General features: G+C 42.1%; 1 protein-coding gene across 3 annotated transcripts in view; it reads left to right on the top strand.

Annotated features, from left to right (window-relative positions):
• The window catches only part of LOC109622131 (beta-1-syntrophin), an 804,166-nt gene that overhangs the window by 190,915 nt on the left and 597,171 nt on the right, over nucleotides 1–16,080 (top strand). The window lies entirely within an intron of this gene.

Below are 16,080 nucleotides of genomic sequence, written 5' to 3'. Positions count from 1 at the left end.
CTTCGGAAAGTAGGAGGTTGGTGTCAGGCCCTACGAGCCAGTCGTAAAAAAACATTGTAACGGAAAATCAACAACAGAATAATACGAACCGAGACCTACGGCAACGACCCCAGCGAACAAAAAGGACTTGCGATTGGAAACTCGGTACGGGGAACTGCCGATCTCTCAACTTCATTGGGAGCACCCGCATACTCACCGATCTACTGAAGGACCGCGGGTTCGGCATCGTAGCGCTGCAGGAGGTGTGTTGGACAGGATCTATGGTGCGAACGTTTAGAGGTAATCATACCATCTACCAGAGTTGCGGCAACACACGTGAGCTGGGAATAGCTTTTATAGTGATGGGCGACATGCAGAGGCGCGTGATCGGTTGGTGGCCGATCGACGAAAGAATGTGCAGGTTGAGGATCAAGGGCCGATTCTTCAACATTAGCATAATAAACGTGCACAGCCCACACTCCGGAAGCACTGATGATGACAAGGACGCATTTTACGCGAAGCTCGAACGCGAGTACGATCGCTGCCCAAGCCACGACGTCAAGATCATCATAGGAGATTTGAACGCTCAGGTAGGCCAGGAGGAGGAATTCAGACCGACGATTGGTAAGTTCAGCGCCCTCCAGCAAACGAATGAAAACGGCCTACGACTCATTGATTTCGCCGCCTCCAAAAATATGGCCATACGTAGCACCTTTTTCCAACACAGCCTCCCTTATCGTTACACCTGGAGATCACCACAGCAGACGGATTCTCAAATCGACCACGTTCTGATTGACGGACGGCACTTCTCCGACATTATTGATGTCAGAACCTATCTTGGCGCCAACATGGACTCCGACCACTATCTGGTGATGGTGAAACTGCGCCCAAAACTCTCCGTCATCAACAATGTACGGTACCGGCGACCACTACGGTACAACCTAGAGCGACTGAAGCAATCGGATGTCGCCTCAGCATACGCGCAGAATCTCGAGGCCGCGTTGCCAGACGAGGACGAGCTCGATGAGGCCCCTCTAGAGGACTGCTGGAGTACAGTGAAAGCAGCCATCAACGACGCAGCCGAGAGCACCATCGGGTACGTGGAACGGAATCGATGGAACGAATGGTTCGACGAAGAGTGCAGAACGGTTTTTGAGGAAAAGAACGCAGCGAGGGCGGTAATGCTGCAGCAAGGGACTCGACAGAACGTGGAACATTATAAACAGAAGCGGAAACAGCAGACCCGCCTATTTCGGGAGAAAAAGCGCCGCCTGGAAGAAGCGGAGTGTGAAGAAATGGAACTGCTGTGCCGTTCCCAAGAAACACGGAAGTTCTATCAGAAGCTCAACGCATCTTGCAACGGCTTTGTGTCACGAGCCGAAATATGCAGGGATAAAGACGGAGGCCTCTTGACGGACGAACGTGAGGTGATCGAAAGGTGGAAGCAGCACTTCGATTAGCACCTGAACGGCGTGGAGAACGTAGGCACGGGAGCCCACGGCAGCGGAGGAAACAACGACGCCAGTGCAGCGGAGGATGGAAATGAACCAACTCCCACGCTGAGGGAAGTTAAGGATGCCATTCACCAGCTCAAAACCAACAAAGCAGCTAGTAAAGATGGTATCGCAGCTGAACTCATCAAGATGGGACCAGAAAAGTTGGCCACCTGTCTGCATCGGCTGATAATCAGGATCTGGGAAACCGAACAGCTACAGGAGGAGTGGAAGGAAGGGGTAATCTGCCCCATTCACAAGAAAGGCGACCATTTGGAATGTGAGAACTTCAGGGCGATCACTATTTTGAATGCTGGCTACAAAGTGCTATCCCAGATCATCTTCCGTCGTCTGTCACCTAAAACGAATGAGTTTGTGGGAAGTTATCAAGCCGGCTTCATCGACGGCCGGTCGACAACGGACCAGATCCTCCAGAAATGCCGTGAATACCAGGTCCCAACGCATCACCTGCTCATCGACTTCAACGCGGCATACGACAGTATCGACCGCGCAGAGCTATGAAGAATCATGGACGAAAACGGCTTTCCTGGGAAGCTGATTAGACTGATTAAAGCAACGATGGACGGTGTGCAAAACTGCGTACGAATCTCGCCGGGGACTGAGACAAGGTGATGGGCTCTCATGCCTACTCTTCAACATTGCTCTGGAAGGTGTGATGCGACGAGCCGTGCTCAACAGCCGGGGAACGATTTTCATAAAATCCGGTCAATTTGTGTGCTTTTACGGACGACATGGACATTATTGCCAGAACATTTAGAACGGTGGCAGAGCTGTACACCCGCCTGATACGCGAAGCAGCAAAGGTCTGACTGGTGGTGAATGCTGGTAGGCGGAACCGAACACGACCGGATCCGTCTGGGTAGTAGTGTTACGATAGACGGGGATACTTTCGAGGTGGTGGAGGAATTCGTCTACCTCGGATCCTTACTGACGGCTGACAACAACAGCCGTAAAATTCGGAGGCGCATCATCAGCGGAAGTCGGGCCTACTACGGGCTCCAGAAGAAACTGCGGTCGAAAAAGATTCACCCACGCACCAAATGCACCATGTACAAAACGCTAATAAGACTGGTGGTCCTCTACGGGCACGAGACATGGACCATGCTCGAGGAGGACCTGCAAGCACTCGGAGTTTTCGAGCGACGCGTGCTAAGGACGATCTTCGGCGGTGTGAAGGAGAACGGTGTGTGGCGGCGAAGGAAGAACCACGAGTTCGCTGCACTTTATGGCGAACCCAGCATCCAGAAGGTGGCCAAAGCCGGAAGGATACGGTGGGCAGGGCATGTTGCAAGAATGCCGGACAACAACCATGCAAAGCTGGTGTTTGCAACTGATCCGGTTGGCACAAGAAGGCGTGGAGCGCTGAGAGCATGATGGGCGGACCAGGTGGAGCGTGACTTGGCGAGCATTGGGCGCGATCGAGGATGGAGAGCGGCAGCCACGAACCGAGTATTGTGGCGTACTATTGTTGATTATGTCTTGTCTTAAATGTGATGTTGAACAAATAAATGTATGTATGTAATCATACAAATGTTTGTTCTATAGAGCACTTTTTATGAAATTCGTATACCATATTGGAAACATGAAGATACCCAAGAAGCATTTTAGTTTTGAAAAAGTTTTGAAAGCCAGGATAAAACCATAACAGATTCAATTTTGGTTTTATCATGTTTTTCATGACGTTGGGGAGTCATTGTTATTTAAATATTCTTTTGTCAAGGAAGTCAAAGAAATTATCTTGTCAAAAAGATCCTAGACCACCAGAAAATTGTGTAAATCATCTTCTTTTCATTCTGAGCATTATAAACAATAGGTAGGACAACCTTGTTAAGCGTTTACATTGAGTGTGGTCCTAATTCCAAGCTTTCTCAAAAAGTGCCTCGAAATTGCGTTACCTTCCATGCAACGAAATCGGTTTAGCAAATGCAACCCTTTTCCTTTCACAAAGAGCTTCCTAAGGTTTGCATTGCCAACATCGTACTCCGTACGCGCCCTACAGAGCAGCACAAAGCACGCCGCGTGTGTGTGAATGCATCGCCATCTCCGGCAATGACATCGGATAGATAATTAATTCCTGCCAATCGCGCCCGTTTGGAGTCCGTCCCGAAAGCACTTGCCGCCGGACGGAGGTTTTCTTCTCCCCAAGCGCACGTTCGTCGATTGACCGGACCGAACCGGAGAGTGGACGTTTATTGTATGACGGTGACGCTGAGCTCGACACCACAAACTACGGTAGTAGTGTGCCATTCGATAGCATCGTCACCACGCCGGCCGATAGAGAACAGAACAGTATCGGTGGCTGGTTGCTGCATCCCGTGATATTACATAAACTCTTGGATGCAATTTCAATGACCAACTTGATTCAATTCCGCTTGGCACTCGTTTGGGATGGTCTCAGAATCGTCAATAGGTAGATGGGGCGGTTCTTTGCTGGGGACAGGCGAGGAGGTCATTGAGTTAACCAGTGGTATTGGACGTAACGGGATTGGATATTGTAGTACTTCATTAAATGCTGGCAAGCACTAAGGGACATTGTTTTGCTGAGCTTTGCACAGGGATTCTAGAGCACATATTGCTTTTGAAACACATCGAAAACTAGTCGCACTATTCGCAAAATAAGGCGACGTATGAATTATAAATAACAGTTCAATGTTAAGAAAATATATAAGTTTTGAAGATTTTCAAAAAGTAGTGAATTTTAAGCAATTGCCAGGCGAATCAAAAAATTAAATGGAACGAACTCACCATGGAACCCATGCTGAGGTTCGATACCTGCTCGGTCCAGTAACTTTCTTGGCTTCCTTGGACAGAGAGTAACTTCGTACCTACCACGTGGTATACAGAGAGAGTTGAGAAGCCTCTCGTTCCAGTTTCAACGTTACACCAAAAAGGAAATTAATTTCTATAAATATGAAATGTCACAATGAAGTTCAATGCATGATTCACAAACTTTGTGTCTGGGAAATAATGATGGATGAATGTAATAGCAGGATGGAAGCAGTATTTCAACAAACACAGAAGACACAAGTACAGAAGATCACAACAGTCAGATAAAAGGCAACCAGCCAAGTAGCCAGCTCTCACGAGTTGAAGAAAGTTCAGACTCATTGAGCAGCTTTTGAAAATGAAGGCTGCTTTTTCCGAAAGTTTTTAATTTGAGAAACACTGATTTCCGTGGAACAAAATCTGATTTTCCTGGAAAACGAGATGAGAGGTGTTTCCGTAGGCAGCACCGCTTTCCCTAGGGATAATCGGCTGCGGCTAGCAGCAAAGCGAATCAGTGTGAAGCCATTTTCGATGCACCAGAAGAGGAATAGAAATTTTCCCAAACAGCTCAATTAATACAGGCAGTTTGCACCGCGTTTCTGTCGCTCGTTGGTCTTTGATCTTCACCTGTGCTGGGATCTTTGTCTGTAGTTGTTAAATTGATGTTGTAATCCTTGAGCTTAGCTTACACTGTCTGAATATGTCAGTAGTTGCTAAGTTCAATTTTAGCAGCTCATACATTTTTTCATCAATTACGCCACTGACCACAGAGTCAGTTTAATAAGAAGAAGAATGCTAGAGTGCAATCGTGCAGTGTTTGCTTCTACAAAATACGGAAAGCACTCTGCATCTCCACAACCACCACATGAATGGTATTTGTGTGCAATGGGATATGCATTTCCAGGGAAAATTCTTTGGATTTTCCGCTGAAACTTCTTTGAAATTCTTTAGGATTTTGCGGAAGAAGTTGGCTCTCTCAGTCTTTGAAAATTAAACGATTTTATTCTATTCTTCCCGACGTATCAGTCAGGGGATGTGACCTTTTTCAAGAGAAAAACTATATATTAGTTGGTCAAAATATCATTTCTTAAACTAGTCTTACTTGGTCAATCGTTTTCGTCCTAAATTGTCTATTTTTGTAGTTGTCGGTGAAAGTTTGGTGTAGTTTCGGTGAAATTCCATTGGAATTTCCGGTGAAATTCCCAAGGAATTTCCGGTGAAATTCCCTTGGAATTTCCGGTGAAATTCCCTTGGAATTTCCGGTAAAATTCCCTTGGAATTTTCATTGAAATTCCCCTGGAATATCCGGTGAAATTCCCCTGGAATTTCCGGTGGAATTCCCTTGGAATTTCCGGTGGAATTCCCTTGGAATTTCCGGTGGAATTCCCTTGGAATTTCCGGTGGAATTCCCTTGGAATTTCCGGTGGAATTCCCTTGGAATTTCCGGTGGAATTCCCTTGGAATTTCCGGTGGAATTCCCTTGGAATTTCCGGTGGAATTCCCTTGGAATTTCCGGTGAAATTCCCTTGGAAATTCCGGTGAAATTCCCTTGGAATTTCCGGTCAAATTCCTTTGGAATTTCCGTTGAAATTCCCCTGGAATTTCCGATGAAATCCCCTTGGAATTTCCGGTGAAATTCCCTTGAAATCTCCGGTGAAATTCCCTTGGAATTTCCGGAGAAATTCCCTTGGAAATTCCGGTGAATTTCCGGTCAAATTCCTTTGGAATTTCCGTTGAAATTCCCTTGGAATTTCCGGTGAAATTCCCTTGGAATTTCCGGTGAAATTCCCTTGGAATTTCCGGTGAAATTCCATTGGAAATTCCGGTGAAATTCCCTTGGAAATTCCGGTGAAATTCCCTTGGAATTTCCGGTCAAATTCCTTTGGAATTTCCGTTGAAATTCCCTTGGAATTTCCGATGAAATCCCCTTGGAATTTCCGGTGAAATTCCCTTGGAATTTCCGGTGAAATTCCCTTGGAATTTCCGGTGAAATTCCCTTGGAATTTCCGGTGTAATTCCCTTGGAATTTCCGGTGTAATTCCCTTGGAATTTCCGGTGAAATTCCCTTGGAATTTCTGGTGAAATTCCCATGGAATTTCCGGTGAAATTCCCTTGGAATTTCCGGTGAAATTCCCTTGAAATTTCCGGTGAAATTCTCTTGGAATTTCCGGTGAAATTCCCCTGGAATTGCCGGTGAAATTCCCCTGGAAATTCCAGTGAAATTCCCCTGGAATTTCCGGTGAAATTCCCCTGGAATTTCCGGTGAAATTCCCATGGAATTTCCGGTGAAATTCCCCTGGAATTTCCGGTGAAATTCCCCTGGAATTTCCGGTGAAATTCCCCTGGAATTTCCGGTGAAATTCCCCTGGAATTTCCGGTGAAATTCCCCTGGAATTTCCGGTGAAATTCCCCTGGAATTTCCGGTGAAATTCCCCTGGAATTTCCGGTGAAATTCCCCTGGAATTTCCGGTGAAATTCCCCTGGAATTTCCGGTGAAATTCCCCTGGAATTTCCGGTGAAATTCCCCTGGAATTTCCGGTGAAATTCCCCTGGAATTTCCGGTGAAATTCCCCTGCAATTTCCAGTGAAATTCCCCTGCAATTTCCAGTGAAATTCCCCTGGAATTTCCGGTGAAATTCCCCTGGAATTTCCGGTGAAATTCCCTTGGAATTTCCGGTGAAATCCCCTTGGAATTTCCGGTGAAATTCCCTTGGAATTTCCGGTGAAATTCCCTTGGAATTTCCGGTGAAATTCCCTTGGAATTTCCGGTGAAATTCCCTTGGAATTTCCGGTGAAATTCCCTTGGAATTTCCGGTGAAATTCCCTTGGAATTACCGGAGAAATTCCCTTGGAATTTCCGGTGAAATTCCCTTGGAATTTCCAGTAAAGTTCCCTTGGAATATCTTGTGAAATTCCCCTGGAATTTCCGGTGAAATTTTCTTGGAATTTCCGGCGAAATTCCCTTGAATGAAACTCCCCTGGAATTTCCAGTGAAACTCCCTTGGAATTTCCGGTGAAATTTCCTTGGAATTTCCGATGAAATATCATTGGAGTTTCCGGTGAAATTTCCTTGGAATTTCCGATGAAATTCCCTTGGAATTTCCGGTGAAATTTTCTTGGTATTTCCGGCGAAATTCCCTTGCATGAAACTCCCCTGGAATTTCCAGTGAAATTCCCCTGGAAGTCTCAGCGAAATTCCCCTGAAATGACCATTGAAATTCCTGTGGAATGTACATTGAAATTTTCCTGGAATTTCCTGATAAATTCCCCTATAATTTCCAATGGAATTTCCCTCGTTTTTTCCAGAGAAATTCTCCTGGAATTTCCAGAGAAATTCCCCTGGAATTTCCAGAGAAATTCCCCTGGAATTTCCAGAGAAATTCCCCTGGAATTTCCAGAGAAATTCCCCTTGAATTTCCAGAAAAATTCCCCTGAAAATTCCAGAGAAATTCCCCTGGAATTTCCAGAGAAATTCCCCTGGAATTTCCAGAGAAATTCCCCTGGAATTTCCAGAGAAATTCCCCTGGAATTTCCAGAGAAATTCCCCTGGAATTTCCAGAGAAATTCCCCTGGAATTTCCAGAGAAATTCCCCTGGAATTTCCAGAGAAATTTCCCTGGAATTTCCAGAGAAATTCCCCTGGAATTTCCAGAGAAATTCCTCTGGAATTTCCAGAGAAATTCCCCTGGAATTTCCAGAGAAATTTCCCTGGAATTTCCAGAGAAATTCCGTTGGAATTTCCAGAGAAATTCCCCTGGAATTTCCAGAGAAATTCCCCTGGAATTTCCAAAGAATTTTCCCTGGAATTTCCAGAGAATTTCCCCTGGAATTTCCAGAGAAATTCCCCTGGAATTTCCAGAGAAATTCCCCTGGAATTTCTAGAGAAATTCCCCTGGAATTTCTAGAGAAATTCCCCTGGAATTTCCAGAGGAATTCCCCTGGAATTTCCAGAGAAATTCCCCAGGAATTTCCAGAGAAATTCCCCAGGAATTTCCAGAGAAATTCCCCAGGAATTTCCAGAGAAATTCCCCTGGAATTTGCAGAGAAGATCCCCTGGAATTTGCAGAGAAATTCCCCTGGAATTTCCAGAGAAATTCCCCCGGAATTTCCAGCGAAATTCCCCTGGAATTTCCAGAGAAATTCCCCTGGAATTTCCAGAGAAATTCCCCTGGAATTTCCAGAGAAATTCCCCTGGAATTTCCAGATAAATTCCCCTGGAATTTCCAGAGAAATTCCCCTGGAATTTCCAGATAAATTCCCCTGGAATTTCCAGAGAAATTCCCCTGGAATTTCCAGAGAAATTCCCCTGGAATTTCCAGAGAAATTCCCCTGGAATTTCCAGAGAAATTCCCCTGGAATTTCCAGAGAAATTCCCCTGGAATTTCCAGAGAAATTCCCCTGGAACTTCCAGAGAAATTCCCCTGGAATTTCCAGAGAAATTCCCCTGGAATTTCCAGAGAAATTCCCCTGGAATTTCCAGAGAAATTCCCCTGGAATTTCCAGAGAAATTCCCCCGGAATTTCCAGAGAAATTCCCCCGGAATTTCCAGAGAAATTCCCCTGAAATTTCCAGAGAAATTCCCCTGGAATTTCCAGAGAAATTCCCCTGGAATTTCCGGAGAAATTTCCCTGGGATTTCCGGAGAAATTCCCCTGGGATTTCCGGAGAAATTCCCCTGGGATTTCCGGAGAAATTCCCCTGGGATTTCCGGAGAAATTCCCCTGGAATTTCCAGAGAAATTCCCCTGGAATTTCCAGAGAAATTGCCCTGGAATTTCCAGAGAAATTCCCCTGGAATTTCCAGAGAAATTCCTCTGGAATTTCCAGAGAAATTCCCCTGGAATTTCCAGAGAAATTTCCCTGGAATTTCCAGAGAAATTCCCGTGGAATTTCCAAAGAATTTTCCCTGGAATTTCCAGAGAATTTCCCCTGGAATTTCCAGAGAATTTCCCCTGGAATTTCCAGAGAAATTCGCCTGGAATTTCCAGAGAAATTCCCCTGGAATTCTCAGAGAAGTTCACCTGGAATTTCCAGAGAAATTCCTCTGGAATTTCCAGAGAATTTCCCCTGGAATTTCCAGAGAAATTCCCCTGGAATTTCCAGAGAAATTCCCCTGGAATTTCCAGAGAAATTCCCCTGGAATTTCCAGAGAAATTCCCCTGGAATTTCCAGAGAAATTCCCCTGGAATTTCCAGAGAAATTCCCCTGGAATTTCCAGAGAAATTCCCCTGGAATTTCCAGAGAAATTCCCCTGGAATTTCCAGAGAAATTCCCCTGGAACTTCCAGAGAAATTCCCCTGGAATTTCCAGAGAAATTCCCCTGGAATTTCCAGAGAAATTCCCCTGGAATTTCCAGAGAAATTCCCCTGGAATTTCCAGAGAAATTCCCCCGGAATTTCCAGAGAAATTCCCCCGGAATTTCCAGAGAAATTCCCCTGAAATTTCCAGAGAAATTCCCCTGGAATTTCCAGAGAAATTCCCCTGGAATTTCCGGAGAAATTTCCCTGGGATTTCCGGAGAAATTCCCCTGGGATTTCCGGAGAAATTCCCCTGGGATTTCCGGAGAAATTCCCCTGGGATTTCCGGAGAAATTCCCCTGGAATTTCCAGAGAAATTCCCCTGGAATTTCCAGAGAAATTGCCCTGGAATTTCCAGAGAAATTCCCCTGGAATTTCCAGAGAAATTCCTCTGGAATTTCCAGAGAAATTCCCCTGGAATTTCCAGAGAAATTTCCCTGGAATTTCCAGAGAAATTCCCGTGGAATTTCCAAAGAATTTTCCCTGGAATTTCCAGAGAATTTCCCCTGGAATTTCCAGAGAATTTCCCCTGGAATTTCCAGAGAAATTCGCCTGGAATTTCCAGAGAAATTCCCCTGGAATTCTCAGAGAAGTTCACCTGGAATTTCCAGAGAAATTCCTCTGGAATTTCCAGAGAATTTCCCCTGGAATTTCCAGAGAAATTCCCCTGGAATTTCCAGAGAAATTCCCCTGGAATTTCCAGAGAAATTCCCCTGGAATTTCCAGAGAAATTCCCCTGGAATTTCCAGAGAAATTCCCCTGGAATTTCCAGAGAAATTCCCCTGGAATTTCCAGAGAAATTCCCCTGGAATTTCCAGAGAATTTCCCCTGGAATTTCCAGAGAAATTCCCCTGGAATTTCCAGAGAAATTCCCCTGGAATTTCCAGAGAAATTCCCCTGGAATTTCCAGAGAAATTCCCCTGGAATTTCCAGAGAAATTCCCCTGGAATTTCCAGAGAAATTCCCCTGGAATTTCCAGAGAAATTCCCCTGGAATTTCCAGAGAAATTCCGTTGGAATTTCCAGAGAAATTCCCCTGGAATTTCCAAAGAATTTTCCCTGGAATTTCCAGAGAATTTCCCCTGGAATTTCCAGAGAAATTCGCCTGGAATTTCCAGAGAAATTCCCCTGGAATTTCCAGAGAAGTTAACCTGGAATTTCCAGATAAATTGCCCTGGAATTTCCAGAGAAATTCCTCTGAAATTTCCAGAGAAATTCCCCTGGAATTTCCAAAGAATTTTCCCTGGAATTTTCAGAGAATTTCCCCTGGAATTTCCAGAGAAATTCCCCTGGAATTTCCAGAGAAATTCCCCTGGAATTTCCAGAGAAATTCCCCTGGAATTCCCAGAGAAGTTCACCTGGAATTTCCAGATAAATTGCCCTGGAATTTCCAGAGAAATTCCTCTGAAATTTCCAGAGAAATTCCCCTGGAATTTCCAGGGAAATTTCTCTGAAAATTCCAGGGGAATTTCTCTGGGAATTCCAGGGAATTTCTCTGGAATTTCCAGTGAAAGTGCCTTCGCGATTTTTTTTTATTCGTGAATTTTAATTTAGGCTACTTCTTTACACCTCTTTGCGAATTCTTTTAGAGGCTGAAAGTATTTCAATCGGTATTTTCTCCGTAAGCTATTCCTTTGAGTTAATAAATATATGTCATTCTTTCATGTTTACATTTCTGCTATTATATATATTTCATTTTCTGCTCTTCAACATTAGCTCGAATCATTGGAAAATCAACATTGTGGCCACGGTTCTATATCTCGCCAGCAGCAGTCAACGAAAGAAAATAGCCTATGCATAATCCAGTCGTGCGGTGGAAGAGATTCACGGCCACGGATGATAAAGCACAAAATTTATAGCGATCATGATATTTTGTGATTCTCATTCTCAGGGGCGGTCCATAAACCACGTGGCCATTTTTTTGGGACTTCTCAAACCCCCCCCCCCCCCCCCGCGTGGTCATTAGTCCATACATTTTTTTTTATTCGTCCATACAAAACGGTCATTGGCCAACCCCCCCCCCCCCCCTCATGACCACGTGGATTATGGACAGCCCCTCATCTCGCGTGATGTTTGTCTGCTGCTACGCATTGCACCTCCTCTCCGTTAACGGTCGTTTTCTGTTGCAGATCATCGTGCTCTTTTGGCTTTTTTTTTTTCTAACCTGCACCTTATGATCTGAAGCGAAACAGTGGAAAACTATAAAAAGCAACCGCTTAATTCGTTTGAGAGAAAAATCAACTCCACAAGGTCACCGAACTGATTTCAAAACTGAAACTGTCACTAAAAATTCCTCATGAAAGTTCAAGAAATTGTCCATGAATCCAACAGCTGGATAATCCCCTGAATCCATTCCACGCTCTTCCATCGCGCACCCCCGATTGAAATCCGTAACCGAAAAAACGAAAAAAACTCATCCAGAAAAAGTTGCCCAACTTTAAAACTCACCATGCGTTCGTTTATTCGTTCGTTTGACTACAATTTCCAACAAGTCAATGTGAGTGGAAGGAAAGTAACTTTTTCGTTTCCATCTTCAAGTGTGCGTTCGGGAGGCGGACGGGCAGAAAGGAATCAAAAATGCAGTCAAACCCAGTCAGTGTGAAAAGTCGAACACAGTTTGATGGGAATTCTTGAGTTGATTCTCGCCACCACTCATCCTGGCCCAAAATTTTCCACTGGCATGGTGGTGGACTGTGTGAATGGGAGAGGACTGTCTGTGTTTGCCCAGGGATGTAAAGTCATCTTCGTAGGATGGAAACTTAGAGCAAACATCGCCACATCGGGAAGAAACGACGGATGGAGATTGGCGGGAGAGGTCATTGTTTTGCCTGTCGGTCGGTGTGGTTTTCTTCATTTTGTTCTCCCAGCGGGGTATGAAGGAAACTTGCTGACTGACTAGCAATCTCTCAAGGTGGGTAGTAACTTTGAAAGTTTCGAAATTGTTCGCTGTTAGTCAAATGGTGGATTTCTCTGGATTATTATCATCGTTTCTGATTGTTTATAGTAAAATTCAACACGAATCTAACGATTGATTGGTAAGGAGGAAATTTCAAGAGTACAACATTCTCCCTATCAGCTTGAAAAACGTACCTACCCAAGTAATATTTTGATGACTTATTAGTCTTGAAAATATTTCTAGAACCGTCATTAAACTTTATACATATTATTTTGATTTTACGGTGGTTCTAAGAACCTCTTCTAGATCATTTGACTAAGAAATGTTGCTTGGGCACTCACGTTACCACAACATACTTTTACGTAATTCAGTTTCATGATTTCTATTTTATATATCTCATTTCGGTATCATTATGGCCTATTTTTTCGAACTGGTTCATTATGTAACTGAAATGAGTTGTACATATAATGAAAAGTTATTGCATTTCGTTTATTTATTATAATTTATGATATTGGAATATACACTTTCGTATCTGAATCGCCTAAATTTTTTTTTTAGGAATTTCTCCAAGGTTTCTCAAAAAGTTTTTGCTGGTATTTTTCCAGGAAGTTCGTCAAAAAATTGTCCAAAGTCTCATTTAAGAAATTCCTTTGGTTTTTACAAATATTCACCAGGAAATTCATTCAAAAGTGCTTCCTTAGATTTCAACAGGGATTCTACTGAAAATTTCTGCAGAAATTCCTTCAGGCTTTTTTCAGAAGTTCTTGCTGGAATACTGTCCGAAATTCCTTTGGAGGGATATTTTATTTCAAGGAACATCTCCAGGAATTTCTTCGAAATTTCTTCCGTGGAGTTTTTCAGAAATTCTTCTACAAATTTCTTTACAAATTCTACAAACACTATTTTTTGAAAATTCTTTTCATGGGTTTCTCCAAGAGTTCTTGAAAAAAGTTCTAACTCCAGCATAAATTCCTACAAGGATTTTTTTTTAATTGCTCATGCGAATGCATCAGAAATATCTGCTGGGATATTTAATAAAGATCCCTGCAGAATATGTTCAGATATTCCTTCAGGGTTTTTTTTTTCCAGAAATTAATCAAACATACAGAAGAAATTTTTAAGAAATCTTTAAGAAATCCCATGAAATCGATTTAAACGCTCCCGGAGATACCTTCAGGAACTTTTAGAAGAAATATTCGGATAAAAAAAGTTAATCCAAATTTTGTGTGGGAATTCCTGAAAAGCCCGGGATAATACCTAGAAGAATGCCTGAAGAAAAACCATAAAACATCCCAAATTTCTTTGAAAAAAAAAACAATCATGAGATACCTCTAGAGCAAGGGTTCTCAAACTTTTTCAGCTTGCGACCCACTTTTGATTTTTATAGATTTTGGCGACCCACCAGCTCGCACTTTCATAAAATACGTCTGATTTTTAAGCACATTTTATCACTTTCGTTTTGATAAACTGACGTTACGTAGCACTAAAACTAAAAACGGGTTTTTCTTAAAATTTATGATCTTTTGTTTTTTTTTTTTGAAAAATCTTAAAAAGGATAAGGTTTCGAAGTGTTCTTCAGTGAACTTTAAGTCTGAATAATTTAAGATAGGTTTCCAAATATCTAATAATGTGGCTCCATGACACGAATGCCACAATAATGGTAAAGTGTTGTTAATAAATAGTAATAATAATTCCAAACTGGCTCCATGCAACACTATAGAACAAGTTGAAGCTAATCTCACAAGTTTTAGAAATAAGCCATTTATACAAAGTCTTTGAAGATATAGTAGGTAGGCGACCTATATAGTAGTAGCAAATTAATGCTTCTGCAGATTTTTTTAAAATCTACTAAGATGAAATTAAATAAAAAAATGCTATAAAAATTTACAGCGAGTGGGTGACTATTACGTAGAGTTTCCAGATTTATAGCACTACTGAATGTTCAGATGGATCCTCTTGAACATTTAAATAGTATCCTTCACAAACACTTACTTTATTTCTATTTTTATTGAAATCACTTTTCTGTTGCTTTGATTTCCGTAAATGCTCAAGCTATCGACATTTAACAGAATTTTACCGAAATTTAGCTTAACTAAAGTTCGGTGAAGCTATGGTTTCTTGTCAAAACTTGGTATTTTTTGCTGATGTTTGGTATTTTCAATTGATTTATATTTTAACTGCTGATAAACTTGTAAATTTAACCTAAAATGCATCTTTAGGCCACAACTTGAACTCTTTTTTCAGAACACAAGAAAAATCTAACGTTTTAAGTTATTCTCAAATCTTCTGATGGGAAACTTATAGTTTCACAATCGATTTCAGAACGCAGACAGTAGTTTCAATATTTAATGCACTGTAGACCAAGACTTGTGATACAAAATTTTGAGTAGAATAAAAAAGAAACTGAATTTCTAGAAATAACTCTGGCGATTCGCCAAGGAGGTATTTGTTAATTAGAAAATGACTAGTAGTATTATTTTATATAAGTTAATTAAGACTTAATTACAATATTTCCCAAGCCTTTGCGACCCACCAAAAATCAGCTTGCGACCCACCAGTGGGCCGCGACCCATAGTTTGATAAACGCTGTTCTAGAGGAACTCTGCAAGAAATTCCAAGGGAAAAAAGCTAAAGAAATTCGGAAAATCCATACAGGAATTTCCGAAGGAAATTTTGAAAGAAATGTTTTTCAGGAAGCGGAAGAGCTCCTGGAGATAGGTCTGAACAAATTTTCAGGAAAAAGTTGTGTACATTTTTTTAAGGGATTTGTGTACAAAAATCCCATGACTGCTACCTTTCCAGCAAAAAATTCTAAAGGAAATCTTGTAACAACGAAAAAAAAATCTGAGGAATTCTTTACAGAACAACCAAAGAAAAAAAAAACTATTAGGAATCTTTGAAATAAAACCTAGAAGAACCGACGAACCATGTGTACATGGTTCAATTCAACAATTTTGTAAAACATTTTCGAAAAATGCAAAGGAACAGATTAAGGAATAATTCATGCAGGAATTGTTGAGAGAATCATAAAAAAAAATCTCAAAGAACCCCTCAAAGAAGGTCGGAAAAAATTCAAACCAATGCTTGGAAAATACATGAAGGAACTCTTGGGAAACGCTTAGATGAACTTCCAGATGAATCTCTTGAGAATTTTCCAGAAAAAGTCCAAATTAATGCCCAAAATATCCCTGAATAAATGGAGTTGAACTTGAAGTAATCTCTGGATAAATTCAAGAAACAATTTCTGAAAAAGTTTCTGGAAACATTTCAGAATTTATAAAAGTCTTTATGAAAACGGCCCCAACAAATATCAGCTGGAATTGCATCTTTTGAAGAAACGTTTGGAGAAATTCCTGTAGAAACCCCTGGAGAAATTTCTGGAAGAATTTCTTGGAAAATTTCTAGAATAATTTTTGAGGAAACCCCAACAAATCTTCTGGAACAAAAAAACTGACAATGTATACATATTGTCAGAATACATGAAGGAATACAAACATATGAACCTATGTTGAGGGTTTTTCTGTAGAGTATCTCCAGAAATCCCAGGAGGAATTTCGGAAGGAATTTATGAGGAAACCCGTGGAACAATTTCAAGATGAACATTCCGAGACTTTTTTTGAAAAACTTCAGTA

Source organism: Aedes albopictus, chromosome 3 (assembly GCF_035046485.1).
Source record: "Aedes albopictus strain Foshan chromosome 3, AalbF5, whole genome shotgun sequence".
NCBI lineage: Eukaryota > Metazoa > Arthropoda > Insecta > Diptera > Culicidae > Aedes > Aedes albopictus.
Note: the sequence above shows the minus strand (reverse complement) of the source record. Positions and strands in the feature narration are given on the sequence as shown.